This window comes from Pteropus alecto, unplaced genomic scaffold (assembly GCF_000325575.1).
Source record: "Pteropus alecto unplaced genomic scaffold, ASM32557v1 scaffold359, whole genome shotgun sequence".
NCBI classification, from domain to species: Eukaryota; Metazoa; Chordata; class Mammalia; order Chiroptera; family Pteropodidae; genus Pteropus; species Pteropus alecto.
The window spans coordinates 2088876-2105385 of NW_006443119.1; positions in this window are offsets into that span (position 1 = coordinate 2088876).

Consider the following 16510-nt stretch of genomic DNA (forward strand, 5'->3'; position numbering starts at 1 on the left):
TACTAATGGCTCTTAGAAAAGAGTTAATAAGGGGTTTCGGGTCTGCCTCCAAAGACACTGACGTCATCCTATCCTAGAAGGGGTCTGCCCTAATCTACCCACAATTAAGCAAGCCAGAAGGCATTTTTAGGCTAAAAGTAACTTCCACAAAGTGAAACAAGTGAGCAGAGAATTAGGTACCAGTTTAAGCCAGTCACTCACACTTGCACAGTGAAGACCCCAACGACTTTCAACTCACCTGAGCCTCATTATACCATCATTATAATATGATGCATATGCCCAGAAGTTCATTAATATCATTATAACAGACTGAATTCTGGGAATGAGCAGGCGCAAAAAGCAAATGATGAATCACTGAGTCCTGTCCATGAGCAGGTGCAAAAAGCAAATGATGAATCACTGAGTCCTGTCCATCTTAGTTGTCAATCAAGGAAGCCCACCCCACTAAGAAAAGTAACCACCCACAGCAAATAGGGATAAAAACCCCAAAGGCTTTGTTACCAGGCCTTTTGAGCCACGCTTCTCTTGCTCATTTACACTTCCACGTCTGGAAGTGTACTTTCCCTTCTAATAAAGCTTTTCCTTTCTGCTGTATTTCAGTGTCTTGCTCAATTCTTTGTCTGAGACATCAAGAACCTGGACAACACACCGGGAGAGGGTCCCCACTCTCGGGTAACAGAAAGGCTATTTCATGGCTCAAATCCACAGCTCTGGATTCACCCTCTATTTTAATCTTCGCACACTTCCTAGCTGTGTAACCTTGGGCAAGTCATTTAACTTATCCTATTTCCTCATCAATATCAGAAATAAACGTATCCAGCTCACAGATCTGGGGAGAAGACTTAATATATATATATAGTTTAAGATCCTGGTACAAGGTTGAAATTATTCTCCTTAGCATGGCAAGGGTGAGGGTAGAGAATCCAAACTGTCCTTTGCCACTGAATAGCAACCAGCAAGACGGGTTGTTTTAAAGGCACATGCCCCCTAATATCGGCTGTGCTGTGTACTACGTGCCTCTGGATTTCTACCATTACGATCATTCCCCTGAATAAGGATTATTTTTTCCTGAGGGTCCTCCTTGTAAATGTGAAAATCCTATGAAAGTCAGTCACTAATACTACGATGTGAAAAATTTAGTCAAAAGATTGTTTTTTGTTTATTTTATTTGTGAAAACACAGAGTGACCTGGGGCTCAGAAACCAGGAAAGAACAAGGGTTGTCCCAGCCCTGGGAAGCGTGCGATATGCCAGGCCCCGAACCAGCTTATCTACGACCTCACCGGCAGCTCTCAGCGGTAGTCGATGGGAAAGGGTTTTTTAAAAGGTAAAATCAAGATCCTGGACAAATATAAAATTAACATATGTCAATGGTTTAATTTAACTCATCAATTAACGAGGGGACTAGTAAGACGTTACAGTTGTTCAAAGGAGAATCCCAAGAGCAGACACATATAGAAGCCATCGGGAATGCTGCAAGTAATTTACTACTGGATGCAAGGCTGGTCAATAGCCACAGAGCAATAATCAATTGCCTCTCCACTGGCTACAATTAGCATATCGATAGGCAAAATCATTTGCATTATTATAATCAGCTTTCCACAATTTACAGATTTGTGAAATACCTCAAAGAGGATGAAAGGCCAAAGATAATGCAAGGAGAAATAGGACGCCCAATAATGATATGTTTTGCCCATTGCAAAGTCTTTCACAACTTTTTCTCACATATGATTATCCACCTTTCCTGGGCCAAGTTCCAAAGCAGAAAAGGCAGAGATGGGCACAGAAAGTGGGAAGGGGAAGGTTATCTAGTCCAGGGTCCCCGAATGCCAATCTCATTGGAAGGCTGAGGAAATCCATGACAAAGATGTCATGTCTGGGATGATATTAGAAAAATAAGGATGAGGTAAGGTTCTCCCACGAAGCTTTATGATTTCAAAGGACTGTCCTTTATTGGAGATTAAATGTCCTTTCCTTTAGGAAAAGATGGTGATATATGGTAGTAGTAATTGCTATCTTTTTAATTGCTCGTTTGATGAAATAAAGGCTGGCAACCCTATGTAAGTGATCATCTTAAAAAAATACATACCGTTTTTGTTGTTTTGTTATTTCTTATTCATCTGTGATAGCCAAAAGTCTGGAAACGCTAATTCTGTTCACAATTCTGAAAATGTCTATTAAAGGTTAATTGGTTAAAGGCTGATACCCAGGTCCCCCAGCCCATCAGACTTCTCCTGCCCTAGTGGAGGATGGGAAGCCAACGTGGACAGGGAGGGCATCCTGGTACGAGGCTGAACAGAGAAGGAAGAAGAAAATGATGACTTATGGACTAACTTCTAGGAATGCTAGGGGGAGGCCAAGAGGTAGGAGGTTTACCTCCTCTATCCTCCCATCTGTAGTAGAGAAGTTTTTGGTGCGCAGGCCAGAGAGGACCCACCGCAGGGCTTGGGACCGGCCCCCTCCTGCGAGGTCCCCCAGTGCCTGGGGTACAGGGATGTGGGCAAAGCCGAGGAGAACAGTTACGGACTTCAGAAGCCCGAGACTGACTAGATTGGGGAAACTGAAAAGAGATTTCCTGGCATGTAGATATGAACTTGGTGGCCTGGTTTTTCAACTCCTCCACATCAGGAGTTGGGTTGGCAAAGTCCCGCTGCCTCCCTTCCATCTGATTACCCCACTACTACCAGCCAGAAACCAACAAAGGCACTGCTTTCAAAGGCACAGTGCTGCCTGCCCAGAGAGAAAGAGGCCCCAGCAGGCCCCTCCCCAAAGAACAGGGGAGCACACATACTGGAGTTTTGGGTTTCTTTCTAAACAGTTGGACATCTCATCAGGGCCGGGTTGAGCTCCGTAGATCTCCGGGCACCAGTGGTCCATGTGTTAAGCACTGCTTTCCTGAGTACCTGCTTCGTGCAGCATTAACAGGAGAGAGAGAGCAGGGGGAAGGAGATAGCTCCCAAGGGGTTTGAAAGAAAAGTGCATTTAAATTTAACTCATAGTGCCGCTGAACAGAGAGTTTGGAAAATTGGTTGTTTAGCTTTGCAGTTGGTGTCAGGGACCCACTGACTGAGAGACAATGAAAGCAGCTTGAGTTTGTAAACTGCCAGTACCGTGAACCAAGGCAAAGGGTCTCTAGGGAGCAGGGACTTCTTTTCCCAATTCCTGCACATCAGGGGACATGACAGCACTGAGCAAAGAAGCCACTGCCAGGGGCCTGAGCTGGGAGCGCTGTAGGCACTGGCTCGCCTTCAGAGTTTTTGTGTTCGCAGCTCTCCCTTCAAGGAATCCCAGCCCCAGAATTCCAGAATCCCAGATCCAGGAGAGACTGGAACTCCCCTGACAAATGGCCCCTAGGCTTCTGTGGAGCCCAGTGCCCTGGAGAAGGCTCACCACACCTGGGCCCAGCCTGCCCCACTGTTTGCCAGTTCAGATGGGCCGTACATTCCTTCTGTGTGTGCCGAAACCTGTGTCCCTTCTGTCAACCAGCATGGTGGGCATACACTGTGGTATCTTAGATGGGAATGGCCTCTCAGAGAAGATCTGACCCACAGGTCACAGACCACCCAAATTCACACGCAAGCTTCTTTCTTGCCTACTTAACATTTAGAACTATTTTTTTGATCCAATATTTACAATACAGAGATTTCCTATAAAAATATAGCCTGGTAGAATCTCTCGAAATATTAGAAAGGCTAGCCACAATGACCCCACACTGCCACCGGAAAACACCAGGCTGGAGGCGGGCAGTGGCTGCCCCTTGATGTGGGCGTGGCTCTCCAGCCCTACCATCTCCTTGCCGCAGCTGCTTTCCTTGTCTGTGAGGCCCGATGGGTCCATAAAGGTATGAGTTTGCGAGGCCAGACCTTGCCCGCACTCCAGGTGTTAGCGCACAAAGATCCACCGCGGTCTCATGCTCATTCCCTTCCTCTATAATTTAGCCTCCTCCCGTCCAGAGCTATGCCCGCCCCCAGGGACTTCTTCCCTCCCGTCCTGCTCCTGTCTCCACCTCGTGACCTCATTAATGTAAACATCACCAAACCTGATCAGTTTTGTTTAATATTCCTTTTCCTGTGTCCATGCCTTTGAGTCGGTGGTTCCCACCAGCAGGAAGACCACCTCTATTCTATCTGGGGCGGGAGGAGTTGAAAATGATTGGTTTATTGTAATGATTGGGCCAATTAGTCCTTGGGGGAGCAGAGATGCTAAGTATCCTGCTATGTGAAGGATAGTCCCATTAAAAAAAAAACAACAACCAAAAAACAAAAACACAACTCTATAGAGAAACACTGAAATGGAACACTGGCTTTATCTTTTCTTTGACTTCTGTATGCCTCTGTAAAATGGAGAGAACATATTTCATTCATATAACATTGTATTTCTTTCATAGGGTTGCTGTGAAGATTACATGAGATAAAACAAAACAGATACTCGACACATACTAAGCACACAATGAATGTTAGCGATGATGATTAATTTAGAAAATGGAATGGTGAGACTGGTGTGTCTGCCCGCAGATCTGAATTCTAGTTCTGCTAGGACAGCTAGTCTGCCATTAACCAGCCCTGTGACCGACTATGTCATTTCTCCTCTCAGAACAACGAGGGGCTGTACTAGATTTCCCCAGGCTCATCCATCCCCAATTTTCCATGGCTCTATGTTCCTGATCAGAAGCATGACACACCCTTTTGCTTTCCTTTCAGGCTCTTCTCGTCTGAGCCAGCATTCCCAGGTGCCATGTTGAAAGCTGACCTGAGGCTGTATTTCCTCCCCCATCAAATTAAAAAAATAAAAATACAGGCCAAGAATAAACAGTGTGTACAAGACAGACACACACTGGATATCATTGCTCCTCTGAGGTCTGCGATGTTTTGAGGGAGGCTGTGGGGGTTGGTGCCCTCAACTTTTCCTAGTTTCCCCCCTTCCTCAGATGGAGAAGAGCTTCTCCCCAGAATGTAGGCCCTTGTGATGGGCACCTGTCCATCGGCAGACTCTTACCACAAGAAATTCAGGGCAACAGCTTCTGAGGCTCAGCATCGGCTCAGAAATAGACCCTCCCTCACCCTACCCTCCTGTCCCGGCTGGAAAGAAGGCTAGACAGGCTTGGGGGCTAGAAGGAGAGGCTGTACATCAAAGGGAAAACCAGCAGCTCGGTTCATTTGAATAAACCAGAAAGAAAGGAATTGTAATAGCTTATTATCAAGAGAATAATTTGTAACTAGGTTACAGATAGTTTGAAGAGCTGGTGAATGCTTGGTAGAAATGGACAAAATCAAAAACAGAAATGTAATTCTCTTGGCGGCTGATGTGGAGTTAGAATATTGTTTATGCTAACCTCTTTACTCCAGATTTCTCTCCTGGATTTTAGAGGAATCTTATGAATGATCCCTCCAAGCACCAGGAGTAAGAATATTTAAAAAAAGATTTGAATTATGGGGTTATCCTCAGGCAGATTGAACGATGTTGTTTTAAGGGCAAAGAGACCTTCCTTTAAGAGTTTATAGATTACTGGTTTATAGTTTACTGGTGCCCTCTGGTGGAAGATAGAGGTTACAACTGCTGGTTAGAGGCCAGAGATTTGATTGGTCACTCGTGTATGAGGAAGCTGAAACCCCCAGCTCTGATGAAAGCAAGAGGAAAAGGAAACATCAGGTGCTAAGCACTTCACTCGCATTACCTCATCTGTCCATCACGCCGCTTTCCAGATTAGACATTAAGTGAACTGCCTAAAGTCTAACTGGCAAGCCTAATTCAGTGCCAAGGATTCCAAAAGTCCTGATGGTTACAAGTGTGTCAAACATATACACACGCGCACGCACACACATTCACGCACACACGTATACACAGAGAGAGAGAGAGAAGGAGAGAGAGAGAGAGAGAGAGAGAGAGAGAGAGAGAGAGAGAGAGAGAGAGAGAGAGAGAGAGAGAGAGCGCGAGCGAGAGCGAGCAAGCATTTGAGTATTTGCCCAGTTGAAATCTAGGAGTCCAGTAGGGAAAAAAATCCATCCTATGCCCATGACCTTGGCCCTAACAATTTCTCACTGTTCCTCTCTTCTTCCCCAAATTTTCTGTCACAGTTTTAGTATACAGCAGTGGTTCTGAGTGTGGTTCCTAGGCTAGCAACACCAGGATCACCTGGGAACCTGAAATACAGATGCTTCGGTCCCATCCAGAATCTCGTGGGTGCAACCTTTGGAAATGGGGCCTACCGATCTGCTGGCAAAGTCCTCCAGGTGATTCTGACGCTTGCTAAGTTTTGAGAGCTACTGCTCTAGAACAGGGTTCTTAACCCAGGGTCCAGAGAGGGTTTTAGGGGATCTAAAAGTTTCTTGGGTTTGCATATAAAACTTTACATGTGTGTATATCCTTTCCCCGGCAGCCACCTCTTGGCCCCACACAAGTTACGAACTACTACTCTATAATTGTTTCATGCCAAATACCCGCCTGCCTGCATCCGGAAACTCTTTCCTCCACGTCTTCACCTTAAACGATGCCTGGCTTTCCCCTGAGTCTTGGTGGTCGTTTGCCCACACCTCCCGGACCTTTAGCGTCGATGGCTCCCCGTCTGCACCCAAACGCCATTCCTCCACGCAGCACTCTCTGCTCCTTTGACACGAAGACCCAGATTTCTCTTTACTCTTCCTTTATTGTGTCATCTGCTGACCTTCCAGATACTTTTCCTCGTTCATTATAGACTTTGGGTTCTTACAGTCCTCTCATCCTGGGCGAGGGCATATCATGTCATGTGAATGACTCATCCAACACCCAGCCTCACAGGGCCATGGGCAACAACCTCGACATCGAAGAATTTCACCTCCATGACACTTCAACCACTCGCTTGATGCCATGCCTAGCACTTACCCTCCCCTGGACCGCTTCACCTCTGTACCAGTCGGCTTAGACTAAGTTATGGTGTGGTAACAACCCCTCAAATCTCAGTGGCTTCCCAAGGCTTGGTAGATGACAGTCTACCACAATCTTTGAAGTCCTTTATTAGAACCTCAATTTCTCTCAGAACATAACGACCTATCCTCTCTGCTCAGTCCACTCCTACTATACCACCATTCTTTCCTTTTCATTAAGGCTTTCCATCTCCTAGGAGCCCCCTCCTGGAAATGATGACAATAGATACTCTTAGTAGGTGCTGACTTGACATCTCTACATCCCATAAGGTATTTGAGTCTTAGAGAAGCTAAGGAAACTGCCTTCACTTTCTTCTTCTTGCCTTCTAGGTTAGAACCATCACTTCAACTATTAGGGAAACACAACTATTCTGCCCAGGGCCAGGACGTCAATCTGCAAGTCATGTGATTTTCTCGTGAAGCGCTCAGCAGCTGGGCCTGCTGGTGCTCAACCAGGGACAATTTTCTCCTTAAGCGACATTTGCCAATGTGTACAGAAATGTTGATTCTCATAATCGGCGGTAAGGGGAAGGAGTTGTGCTACTGGCATCTAGTGTGTAGAGGCCAGGGATGCAGTTAAACATCCTACAATGCCCAGGACACCCCTCTGCCCAACAAAGAATTTTCCAACCCAAAATGTCAATAGTGCTGAGGCTGAGAAATCCTGGTCTAGAGATGAGACAGTGCCAGGCAATCATCTTGCAGGTTTCTCTAGTCTGTTCTCGCTCCTATTCCCCAGACTACCTTTCAGACTTTCTCCATCCTCTTCAAACTCTTCTCCCAACTACGTCCTCCATCATACTCAGCTGTCCCCTCCATGCTTCCAGCTACACTAAACTTGGCAGAGTCTTCCCTGGCGTCATTGTTTCCCTACCCAAAGGCCTTCGCAGGTTTCCTATCTGTGGCCCTCTTCTTCTCTACTCCTATCCTTCCTTTAGATCTCAGCTTCTCCTTTCTTTGAAGAGGTTGTTCCTAAATCCTCTTCCATATTTCTCATAGGGGCAAGCATTCTCTCAATATTACATTCACTACACGAATTATGTGTTAACTAGTTTTCTTAAGCCATGCGAGTGGGGACCATATTATCTTCCCCACTGTGTCCTCAGTACCTAGGAAGTATAAGATACATAAGAGGTACTTAATATTCACAGCCCAGGTCTCTCCTGACCTCCACTTCCAGATGGATCTTCTCATATGTACTAAGTCAACGACACATCCAAAACTAAGCTCACGACTTCTCCCACATCACCACCACCACCACCACAAGAGCCTATGCTTTTACCCTATTTATCTCAGTAAATGACAGCACCATCCACCCGCGACCCGAGCCATCCTTGACCCCTTCCTTTCCCTCACACCCACATTCTTCATCTGTCACTTCCACCTTGATTTCTCTCAAATCCATGTACTTCTTTTGTCTCAGACATAATGGTTTTAACCACTGACTGAGCGTGATTCTTAGTTACCTTGGACAGGTTATTAATTTTTCTAAGCCTTAAATACTTCATGGGATAATAGATGACAAGTCAGTACCTACTAAGCGTTCAGTAAATGTTATCTATTTATTATTCTTTCCAGGCCAACTGCCATTACCTTAGGAATATCATTTCCAGCTCAGACTGCTGCCACAGCCTAATTGTTGTAGCCAGCACTCCAGTCTATTCTCATCAATGCAGCCAGAAAGATCGTTCAAAAATGCAAATGAGATCATGTCACGCCCCTGCTTTAAATCCTTTAATGGCTGTCCACTGCCTTCAAGATAAGATTTAAATTAATTAGCGTGGCATATCACGCTTTCATCATCAGGCCCTTCAACACTCCAGCCCCATCTCTCACTTCTCCAATCACATCCTTTGCTCCGGTTACATGGAACAACTTATTCCCCAAACAAGCCATTCTCCCAGCCAGTTCTTTCCTTTGCTGCTTCCTCACAAATGTCCTATGTCCCTAACTCCATTGTTCAACTGTAGGCAACTTAAGAGAGCTTCCTTATTTACTGTGGTATTCTCAGTACCAAGCAAACTCTGGCTCATATTAACAAGCATTTACTGAATGAATTTACTGAATGAAATTTACTGAATGAATTTAATTCCTATCTTTTATTTTGAAGAGAAAAGAAAGCAAATGGAAAAAACCAAATGTGTTCAGGGTAGGGATGTACATAGCAAGGTTATCTCAAACTTCTAATGACCTGAAATCCCTTAATAGCACTAATTCTTTTTACACTTTTAGAGGCTGAATTTGTGCAAAATCTTGCAACCACTTACTAGGCAATTTGCTGATAACTCAGCTGTTACTAGTCTCAGCTTGCCTTCCTCTGGCTTCGAGACTACATTCAAAAATAAATCTGTAGCACCAAGGCAAATAGGATGCAAAAAAACAAGAAACATGTAGTTGAGATCATTAAAAAGTACCTTAAAGATGTCACAAACATGGAAGGGGCTGTGTAACAGAGAAGTTGGCCCCATCCTGGTCTCTAATGCTCCTCTTGCTTTTCGTTTTTAAAATGCTACCCCTGGCATTTCCAGTATCATCACCACCACCCTACTCCAAGGGCCCCATGACATAGGAGTACGCTATGTATCTCTAGGGGACAGCTTTTCTATGGCAGCTTAGGAAGGGTGCCCCTAAAGTTATGCAGTGGGCACCGATCTGCGCCAATTATGTGGTAGCCATAAGCTCCCGACAACTGACCTGATGTTTCACTCATCTTAATGGTCTCAGCTTTAAAATGACCTTCTGAAACACGTGGCAAGCTCTTCATGGGCGGGCTCATTTCCCTTTGCTGTCCTTCCAAATAACAGAACCCGAAGGCCCTGGACCAGTGGCTTCGATGAAGCTTTTTAGAGTGAGTGTAAATATGCTTTTTTATGAGACTTCTTAAAATTCATTAGCTTTTCAAGGAAAGCTATAATCCCTAAAAGCTTAAGAACCACTGCTAGAGACCCTAGCAGATACCAAGCATGTGATTGAGTACTTTGTGACAAACCCTCAGTACATCTTCACACTAGCCCCAACTCAAAAACACAAATAGAACCCTGCACCTGACACATCTTTATAATCCAATAGAGGCAAATTTGTCATCTCACTGTCTGAAATCTCAATAATAGAGGATGAACAAGGTGATGTAATCGTGAACTCAGAAAAGTTAGATAGTCTTGTGCCCAGTGAGAGGGCTTGCCTGTCACTGTAAGACATGCAGGTACTATATATTTTGATTCTCAAGGGCTCTAGTGCGGGGGAAAGCTCCAAAGCTGCCTAACTAGCTCAATGTTAAAAACATTCTGCAAAACTGAGACTTCCTTCAGGATTGAGAACCTAAAAATGAGATATAATTACTCTACAGGTAACTGAGGGAAAATATCAAAAGCTGCTATTGATTTTGAGTACAGTAACTTCCATGGCAAAAGCTATTCTCTTCACCCCCAAATGAGACCAAAGGTTAAATATAAAAACAGAAAATGAGATTTTGCTGTATACAAACAAAATTACATATTTCCCCAATAATGACACCACAAAATGGCAAAATGAAAAATATTTAATACACACAAAAAAAACACAACAGAATCAATAGGTATCGAAAGCATTAGATAGTGCAAACACCAAAAAGACACAAGGCCATTAACAGTGGTGCTTATGAGGACTAGGCAAGAACACACGAAAAATGTCTCCTTTCTTCATTTAGTGAGCTGGCCACTATTCAGTTATTTTAAATTGCCATTTTCTTTACACTTTATGAAAACCCCCAAGCTTGGTCTACCAAGAGCGTAACTTCTAATATCTTATTCAAGGCCATTACAGGTTAAGTTGCTCCCCCATATTTAATTCCCACAACAAACTGAGGTACGAAGGGTAGTAATGTGTACTCGTTTTACAAATGAGAAAAACTGAAGTGTAAGGTCAAGACAGGCACTCAAGATAGTGGAATAATCTGACTCCTCTCTGAGAGGCGCTTAACGGTGCCCAGCTGTAAACTAAGGAGAGTCCCATTCACAGGCTGCTTAAGACTCCTCCCCACCTTGCCAAGTGCCGAGGGAGCCAGAAACATTTCATTCCCACTTGAAAACATTTTTACTTTTAAAAGGAAGAAAGAAAAGCAAACTAGGAGACATTCTGATTCTTATTAAAAAGAAAATGAAAAACGCTGCCAACTATAGGGGAAAAAAAATCCTCCTGTAGGAAGAGGGAAGGCTGACCTCAATTTCTTAGTGCTGAGATAGGGGAGCTAATTGCCCTGTTCCTCCATGATACACACGAAAGCAGCTTCAATTACAAGCTGCTGTGACATCAGTAGCTCGATGTCACAGCTTACCTTCCTTATTGTTAGAATCCATCTCCTCACTCTGCAACAGATACATCCCTCACAACTGGTTAAAAAAGAGGAATTTTATTTAAAGACACCATACACAGAAGAAGTCCTTTGGTATAAAAGCAATATCCAAGAGTGGATAACTTTGAACTCTGAGGAAAAAAGAGCAGTAGTAAGGGAGGAAAGGGAACTGTCTGACAACAAAGTACTTACTGCTTAAAAAAAAAAAAAAAAAAAAAGCAACACCTTTGGATAAGAAATTAGATACTGATAAACTTTCAGTGTTAGAATTTCAATTTTCAGTAAAGCATTTGCCAAATTCCAACAACTGTTCTGAGAAAGGAATTGCTCAAATAGCACTATTTGTCCCTTTCCAGGATCCTTGACCCATTCTACATTCTACCCCGTTCTACTCTCCCAAAAGACTTAAGGACCCTGGATGAAGGAAAATCATCTGCAGAAGCAGCATCTTCGATTTCAGATAAGCTACCAAGAAATACCGACTACCTCTTTCTACAGATACTTATTTCTCTATAACATTTTCAGTCATTCGAAAGGCTCTTGATAGAGATACAGTAAAGCCAAGTGTAGGTGTATTATAGTATTTTCTTGAACAATGCCACATTCACCAATAACAGCATTAGTTGGGGCTGCATGTTCACTACATCAAAGATCTCAAAATACTGTGAGACATTCTCCCAAAGGAGAAGAGAGATCTGGTAGCTCCTATAAAGGAAGAATAGAGCAATGGCAAAAAAGGAAAGTGGTCAACAGAAAGAACATCTCAAAACAATCTGGAAAAACTGTTCCCAAATTAAGCCTGGGGAGCCACCTGAACCACCACCACCTCAGACATTCCTCATTTCCAGTTTAGCTTTAGGGTTCTCAATACTGCTCTTCATATGCTAAACAGCAACTCCCACTAATCATAAATCTGGGAAATTCTAGCAAAGTAACTTCCGCATACCCTATGGCAGTGCAAAATTCCAGACGTTTGTAAACAGTGTACTTCTTCCTTTTGGCACAGGAGAGTGTGTGAAGATTTATCTTTGAAATGCAGATTCAAACACAGCTAGTCTATATCCATTTTTTAGCAAAAGCATTATTAGTTTTGATAGTGTGTGCCCACATGTACACTCATGAATGGCAGAACCATGAAAATGAGTTCTTTAGATCATGGGTCTGAACAATTTAAGCAGATACTTAGCTAAACAGAATATGAGATTCACAGTATCTAAAGTCATACACTTTTTAAAGTTCACATAACTCAGTGGGGAAAAGAACCAAATAACTGGTTAACAGGTTTCCTCCTTCCAAAGAGAAACAAGAGGTAATATAGCATTGTATAACCCAAGATCTAACATTCGCCAATATCTCTTTAATGACTTTTCAAAGGAGCCAACATTGCATTGAATTGGCATTAAAAAAAAAAAAGCTACAAATAGTTCTGACCCTTAAAAATAAGTTCTTACAAATGATGGTTGACAAAGCATTATGTACATCTAAATACACATAAATTATTATTAAAACACAACTGCATATTTCAAATGCCTGGCAGTGATTCAGTCTTATATTCGAGAAGTTGATGGCAGTTTGGAGGCTGGTCTGGCTGGATGCTGATCCATTGCTCAAGCCTAGGACTGGAAACACGTGATAGTCTATAAGTGGACTGTGGAGAAATGGTTTTATCAGTTTAAAGGCTTGGTGTAAGATTTTTATAGTCTGACTTAAGTATCAAACACAAAAGCACACTAAATATTATAATGACAGTGGAAGTAGAGTAAGTTAATATTAAAAGACAGGGGGCATTTTTAGCTATAATCTAGAAATCTGTTTTTCTATGGATCTGTCATTTCTGCTCTAAACTTTTTGTCCAGGATAACATCATCACAAATATTAATTTAAATGATAACTAAAATAAGAAATTCAATGCTGATGTGGAATGATTTCATTAGTCACAAGTGTGATACAGCAGAAACAATACTCCACTGACACCTACTTTAACAGATCCTTTCTTCACAATCAAGATTTCAACTTAAGCATGACCTACTGGGAAGATCATATAAACTAACATCCAAATAAAGATATTTGAGAGTGAAAGAGGAAAGATGGAAACAAAATCAGGCAGGATGCTGAAGAACGAGTAAAGTGGCCCTGTCTCCAGAGAATGGTCGCCGAAAGTACAACTAAAAGATAAATGGTAGTGTTTGGAAGTCAAGAATTTATCTTACAGTAGTAAACTATGAGGACTTCACACACAAATCATGCCTTCCTTTAGTAGAAGTAAAATATATCTGTACCGTAGTAACACTGAAAAAAGAACAAAACCTAAAATCTAAAACACATCAAGAAGACAGTTTAAAGTTTCCTGCAGGTAAAGAATTGCTCTGATAGCACTATTTAGCTCTTTTTAGGATCCTGGGACCATTTCTATCCTCCCTCCCCCAAAATGAGGAATTCTTCTTCCTGTGCTATGCTTCCAGAAGACATTAAATCCTGGATGAAGGATCCTGGATGAAAGAAAACCATCTGCAAGAGCAGTAGCATCTTGGACTTCAGATAATCTACCAAGAAATATTAACTACCCCTTCCTGCAGGTAATTCATTCTCTGTAACATTTTCAGTCATTCAAAAGGTTCTTGATAGATGTACAGTAAACCCAAGTGTAGGTGTATCATATTTCATTTCAAACACGCAGCTTAGGATCTTCTAATTAAAGTACTTAGTGCTAGTGGAAACAGTAAAAAAACAGATAGGCGAAGGGGAAAAGGAGGAAAGCTGAGTAGCATAAGTCTGTGCTAGGAAAAGATGTACCAAAATTAGTATCGTTATCCACAAACAAATAAAATTTTAAGATTTTTTCTTATTATTTTTTTAAAAAAACTACAACCTTATATAAGAGGAATCACAGGATACTAGTGCAGATCCCCAACTCTCTGTACTTCTCCTTTAAGTTATCACTTGCAGAAGCACTTGACTGGCAAAAACAAAACTGAGGGCTGTCAAGCTAAGATGAAGAGAGGACTACTGAAGGAAAAATAGGGAAGAAAGTAAGTAACTTCCTGTTTTAAAGTATCTATGATAGCCTAACAAAACACTGAACTCAAAAAACTGGTTCTACTTATCGGGGAAAAAAACTCTTGTCCCTTATTTCTAGGAAAGCCAGAGATTTGAGCTGCATTCTCCAAGAAGAAACAATATAGGAGGAAATGCTTCAGGTTCTTCTGCCACCTTTGCTTGTCCTTTCAGTGGGAGAAGTACTTTATCTGATTATGTAATTCTGACATTTACTTTGCCTTTTGGGAGAAAGTGTTAAAAGCCACTATTCTAAAGTCCTATTTTAGTTGCCACGTCATATTCTCTAATATTTTAAGGTTATTATTAGTTGTTCCAAATTCAACGAGCACCACCATTTAAACATTTAATAAATAATGAGAAGCATGGTTTAAAGTATGGTTTAGACTCTAGTATTAGCTCTATCACCAGCTGTGACTTTTAGCAGTCATTTAACCTTTTAGCCTCACGTGCAAAATAAAAAGGGCTGAGCACGAGTACATTCTAAAATTCTGTAACCTTAATAAAACTTAACCTTAGAAATTAAATAAGTTAATAAAAGGGATCTTGCGCTTTTAGTACCTGGAAAAACTCTTCCTTCAAGGGCAAAGCTTCTGAAAGCATGGTCTGTGGCTCACTTAGCACTTATTGAAATGGAATTCCCTGGACCAGATCTCAGGGATCAAAGCGTGTGAGTGCAGGGGGAGCAACAAAGCTGAGGTGGGGGTGAGTTGGGCTTTTTTTTAATAAGCAATGCAGGTGATTTTTAAGATCCGTAAACTTGATAATTCTAGGGCACTGCTCTTCAAAATGACATATTTATATCCCTGGGCTTACATCAAGTTTTCCATGGGAAAAGTGGATGGGGATATCTGTAAGGAAGTCAATTTAAAGATCTTCAATTTCCATATGTATTGTTCAAAGATTTATGTGCTCTGATAAAGCCTGTTCAGACCTAACATTTCTCTTCAATTACTTTCCTTTTCACAACTGCCATACTCCCTATTTCAAAAGAAAGGCTACCTCTCATACATCTAGAATCTTACTATGGGGCACTGATTCACGATGTAAAAAAAAAAGCAAAAATACAATATCCATAGAAGCCTCAAACCAGAACCCCAAAAAACCCCAAACAAAACAAAACAAAAAATAAAGAACTCTCAAAAGACAATAAGGACAGAGAAAGGCAGGGAGCTTTGGTTAAAAATTCTGTGCCCTTGTAGGTGTAAAAATAAAAATAAAAAATAAATAAAAAATAAGGGATTGTAAGCTGACAAGGTCCTTGCAATCTGTGAGGTCAACCAAGGGTTGCCTCGCCTAAAAAATTCTGTGTCTTATCTTTCTATCTTAGAACTGTAATTGAGAAGACTGTTTGTTAACACATTTATTCGAATTAAAAATCAAAAACATTTTTTGATTGAAAAGTGAAGTATGATTTGGCCAATTACTTTTATTAGGACAGGCTTTTGCCAGTTTATATGATAGGACATTTTCAATAAATTTAATCAGCTAAATCTGCAGCTCCAAGGCTTTGATAAAAGTATCTTTAAAGTACATATATATATATATTGGATAGTATATCCTCTATAAGTACTTAAATGTTTTAAAATGTTAGATGTCAAATTAAATGTGTGCAAAAAGTAAACCAATCTAGGGTCAGAGCCACGAAATAGTTGGAGGGACTAACTTGGAAACGGGCACAAGGGAATATTCTGAGGTGACAGAAACATTCTTCTATAGCTTGCTTTGGGTGCTTACTCAGATGTCTACAATTCATCAGACGGAAGCACTTCATTACTTGCTAACTATATTTAATTTTTAAAATGTGCAAAAGAGCATATGTACTCTCAAAATTCTCTTAAGGGTTTAGCAAAATTGTTTGATACCATTATTCTAGGCATACGTGGAAGCAATCTCCTTTCTCAAGACTTTTGGCTTCTCTGTACAATGTGGCCTGATTGCAACAAAAAGCGATCTACGACACTACATAACTACTTAAACTTTGCTAGCTTTAAACTTTTGTAATAGCCACTTTGGCTTTGATGCCTAAGAATAGTCCCTAACAGGAAATAAAGTATGGCATAAGGGATATAGTCAATAATACTGTAGTAACTATGTATGGTGTCAGGACTTCCTGGGAGATTACTTTGTAAGTTATATAAATGTCTAACCACTACGCTGTACACCTGAAACTAACACTGAATATCAACTGTAATTGAATTAAAAATAAAAAAAAGAACATTCCCTAA